The sequence below is a fragment of the Schistocerca gregaria genome, unplaced genomic scaffold, assembly GCF_023897955.1.
Source record: "Schistocerca gregaria isolate iqSchGreg1 unplaced genomic scaffold, iqSchGreg1.2 ptg000458l, whole genome shotgun sequence".
Taxonomy (NCBI): domain Eukaryota; kingdom Metazoa; phylum Arthropoda; class Insecta; order Orthoptera; family Acrididae; genus Schistocerca; species Schistocerca gregaria.
In genome coordinates, this window is record NW_026061876.1 from 22,501 (window position 1) to 27,500 (window position 5,000).

At 51.8% G+C, this 5,000-nt stretch overlaps 1 pseudogene; it reads left to right on the forward strand.

Moving 5' to 3' along the window:
* LOC126312969 (large subunit ribosomal RNA) overlaps positions 1-1,109 on the forward strand; it is a 2,988-nt pseudogene extending 1,879 nt beyond the window's left edge.
* The last annotated feature ends 3,891 nt before the right edge of the window (positions 1,110-5,000 follow it).

Consider the following 5,000-nt stretch of genomic DNA (forward strand, 5'->3'; position numbering starts at 1 on the left):
TTGCACACGAGTCAGTCGATCCTAAGCCCTAGGAGAAATCCGATGTTGATGGGGGCCGTCATAGCATGATGCACTTTGTGCTGGCCCCCGTTGGGCGAAAGGGAATCCGGTTCCTATTCCGGAACCCGGCAGCGGAACCGATACAAGTCGGGCCCCTCTTTTAGAGATGCTCGTCGGGGTAACCCAAAAGGACCCGGAGACGCCGTCGGGAGATCGGGGAAGAGTTTTCTTTTCTGCATGAGCGTTCGAGTTCCCTGGAATCCTCTAGCAGGGAGATAGGGTTTGGAACGCGAAGAGCACCGCAGTTGCGGCGGTGTCCCGATCTTCCCCTCGGACCTTGAAAATCCGGGAGAGGGCCACGTGGAGGTGTCGCGCCGGTTCGTACCCATATCCGCAGCAGGTCTCCAAGGTGAAGAGCCTCTAGTCGATAGAATAATGTAGGTAAGGGAAGTCGGCAAATTGGATCCGTAACTTCGGGATAAGGATTGGCTCTGAGGATCGGGGCGTGTCGGGCTTGGTCGGGAAGTGGGTCAGCGCTAACGTGCCGGGCCTGGGCGAGGTGAGTGCCGTAGGGGTGCCGGTAAGTGCGGGCGTTTAGCGCGGGCGTGGTCTGCTCTCGCCGTTGGTTGGCCTCGTGCTGGCCGGCGGTGCAGGATGCGCGCGCCTGCGCGGCGTTCGCGCCCCGGTGCTTCAACCTGCGTGCAGGATCCGAGCTCAGTCCCGTGCCTTGGCCTCCCACGGATCTTCCTTGCTGCGAGGCCGCGTCCGCCTTAGCGTGCTCCTCCGGGGGCGCGCGGGTGCGCGGATTCTCTTCGGCCGCCATTCAACGATCAACTCAGAACTGGCACGGACTGGGGGAATCCGACTGTCTAATTAAAACAAAGCATTGCGATGGCCCTAGCGGGTGTTGACGCAATGTGATTTCTGCCCAGTGCTCTGAATGTCAACGTGAAGAAATTCAAGCAAGCGCGGGTAAACGGCGGGAGTAACTATGACTCTCTTAAGGTAGCCAAATGCCTCGTCATCTAATTAGTGACGCGCATGAATGGATTAACGAGATTCCCGCTGTCCCTATCACCTGGGTAGGACTGGGTTCTTGGCCTTTAGGTGGGAACTCGGCCGAGTAGGGGGCGAAGGCCGAGAGGTGAATCCGCCTCTCCGGAATGCGGTGGGCATTTGCCGGGGAGGGACGGGTGAAATCCCCAGTGATGTGGTTGTGGAAGGGGACTAGTGCGCTGGAAACGGCGTGCTAAACCCAGCAGCTCTTAAAGCTCTTGGTCAAGGGGCGGGACTGGTGAGCGAGCTGCAATTTGCCCCCCCCCCCATGCCAGAGAGGCCGGTCCGGGGTAAGAGACGGGCCTCCAATTTATCACTCTTCAATTCAATCAATGATGGCAGAAAACGTGGAGAGTGATACGGCGCTACCGGAGCAAGACGCTCCATTCGATGCAAGATCAAACGTCTCCGTCATGGAGCGACACGCGCATTTTCTTCGGCTTCTAGACCGAAGCGTTAAACATGGAAAGATCACCGCAGATCAAATTCGGGTGATCAAAGAAGAAGTTGCCAACTGGGCTTTGGCGCATGCCAAGCTCGAGGGGCAATATGAAGAGATAAAGGCGGAAAATGACCGCCTTAGAAAAGAGGCGGCAAAGCCCCAGAAGTCTTATGCTGCAGTTGCGGCAGCACCAATCACAATAAAACGCACGGTGCAAGATACGATAAAGCAGAACGTACAGAAGGCTGTCCCAACAGTCTTCATAAAGCCTAAGAAAGGGGACGATGTCAAGACGGCAAAAGCCAAGTTTGAAAAGAGTATAAACCCTAGAGTAGATAAGATCAAAATAAGTCAGATCAGGACTACAAAAAACGTATTGATAGTCGAACTGGCCTCTACTGAGGACAGTGACAAACTAATGAACAATACTAAAATTCAGGAGTCATTTACATGCGAAAAGCCCAGAAAGCGAAGGCCACTTATGATGATGTACGACGTACCATCATATATGACCCAGGACGACGTGGCTGACTGTGTTTACGCACAGAATTTTGAGGACAAAATGACTCGCGAAGAATTCACAGAACAATTCAAGGTCCGCTTCAAGGCAGGTCCTCGTGACCGAAACACTGTGCACCATGCCATTGAAGTGTCACCGGAATTGCGTAAACAGATCATTACAACCAATAGATTATACGTAGGCTATAATGCAATATCCGTCAAGGACTATACAGCCCTTGCTAAATGTACCAAATGTCACGATTACGGACATGTTGCAAAATACTGTAGCTTCCTAAACCCAGTATGTGGGAATTGTGGAAGCGAAAAGCATGACAAAACAAAGTGCGACAGAGAAACGCCCACCTGCATCCCTTGTAAATACCGGAAACGCACCTGCAACACTCCTGGTAAGGAGTGTGCAACCTATAAAATAATGATACAGCGGCTCATACAGAGGACAGACTATGGCAACGCGCTATAGAGTCACTCGAAAATCACCTAGCAAGCAGTTGCGAGATGCAGGTCGGTGGCGGAAGCTCAAGGAATCACAGGAATCTCTGCCCTCGGTGGTCAACGAGCGAGAGGAGGAGAGGCAGGTCTATTCTGTCTTAGTTCCAGACGTGCGACCGGAGATGCGGGACTTCTCCTGCCAGGTTGGGTCCTTCCTGGCCATTAGGAGGAGTCCTCCAGGTGATCCGGCGACCGAGCAGACCAACTTGGAGTCTACCTCTTCACAGAGTGGGGGCTTTCTCACGCGCAAGGAGGGAGAGACCTATACACTTCCTGTTCCGACAGAGCGGCCGGAGTCGACGGATTTCTCCTGTCAGGTCGGGGGTTTCCTGGCTACAGGGAGGGGTCATCTAGGCTTCCGGGAGGCGGCGGTGACCGGCGGGGCGGCTTCATCCGTCGGGAGCGGGGGTTCCCGCTCGTCCTCGGGGGCGGAGTCGTCGTCGGCTGCCGCGCCAGTCTCTGCAGCAGAGCACCAGCAGACTCCAAAAATGACGCAAGAGGATGTCGAAACAATTCAAGTTGGAAAAATGTACACTCAGTGTCCACCAGGAGACACATACACCATTTGTGAGGAAACGTTAAGACTGTCAAGACTGGAGGAACCCACAGCCCTAAACGCGGCTCTGAGGCAGCTGGTGAGGGTCGGGCATCCTCGCGGAGAGAAGGTCACATTCCCGGCACTGGAGGATGCAGACTGTATTCATCTCGCTGCGTTAAACATTCCCACAGACTTTGAAAAATTACAAGACCTAGTGTCAAAATTATATATCAGACGGGGTCGGGAGTTCGATATCGACAAGACCTATAAAAACATGGTCAAGATGCACGGCAGGATTGGTTTTGATCCTGCCCAGGTATGGCCTGACAGCCATTTCTACACCAGACACCCGGATTAAGATAAAAGTCTTACAAATAAATGCTATGAGGAGCTCCCTTGTAACTCAGGAGCTCCGAAAGATAGCGGAAGAGAAAAATATCGATGTTATGTTAATTCAAGAGCCAGGCTCTGCCTCCGGCAAGGTCACAGGCTTTCCCGTCACTGCCCAGGTAATATCAATGGGTCCAAACCCCATGTCAGCAATTGTCATCTACAACAAGTTAATCAAAACCACTGTCTTGACACAGTATTGCACTTCCCATGTAACAGTTGTGGAGATAAACTTTTATAATACATCTTGGTACATAATTAATATATATTGTCAATACAGGGATCCAATCAATATTTATCTTGGGCAGTTATCTACAGTATTGCGAGCCCTAGCAGGCAAAGCAATTATAATATCAATGGATAGTAACGCAAAATCCCCCCTATGGCACAGTCAAGTTCAAGATCAAAGAGGACTGGCACTGGAAGACATAATTATGGAACATAATTTAAATGTTGTCAATCTCCCCGGCAACCCTCCTACCTACAGGAGCAGAGCTGGGGCAGCATCCTCTATTGATGTCACGCTCTGCACGACAAACATTGTAAACAATATCCAAAATTGGCAGGTCAACGACAACATAACCACCAGTGATCATAACGCTATTGAATTTACAATAGCATCACAAGGGGAGCATGTGCTAGAGGGGTGGACAATGCAGTATGACTACGGGAGAGCAGACTGGGACCTGTTGGAGGCGGAGTTTCATCCTCCGGAGCTGGGAGACGGTCCTTTTGAAGTAGAGGAAGCCGTAGGGGCCTTAATTGTCTCAATCAGGGCGGCTTTGGCCGCGGCGATACCGACGCGAAGGCGCTTCATACGAAAAGCGACTTCTCCATGGACTCCAGAGCTTACCCGGCTCAGGCAGTCTATGAGAAGAGCACGAAGCAGCTATCAAAGGTCCTTCACCCAGGAGGAACGGCACTACCATCTTGCCCAGTATAGGAGAAGGAAATGGCTTTTCAAAGAAACTCTCAGACAACACCGCCAGCGGAGCTGGGAGGATTTTGTAAAGTCTCACCTGACTTTGGATCCATGGGGTACACCGTACAAAATAGTAAGAGAAAAAATCCATTCACCAATGCATCTCTCGACTGTACGAGTCGGTGACACAGACAGAATGACACAGGACTGGTCAGAGACCGCTGAGGAGCTACTGAGGGTGCTCCTCCCAGACGATCGACCTGACACAGACACCGAGATGCAGCAGGAAATAAGACGGCAAGACCAGCTACACTACCACAACAACGTACAGGTGTACCCCTACTCCATCGAGGAAGTGAAGGCAGCTATTCGCTCCTTTGCAAAGTGCAAGGCCCCGGGGCCGGATGCAATTCCTGCAGAAGTTCTGCAATGCATTGCAAACAAACTGGCTCCGGGCCTTACGAAAATTTACAACAGATGTATGGAAACACAGGTCTTCCCAACCTGCTGGAAGACGGCAGAAGTTATTATTATCAAAAAGGCTCCTGATAAGGATCCAATGATGCCCAAATCCTACCGACCTATCTGTCTCCTGGACGTCTTGGGAAAGACATTTGAGAAGCTGCTGGTCTCTAGACTGT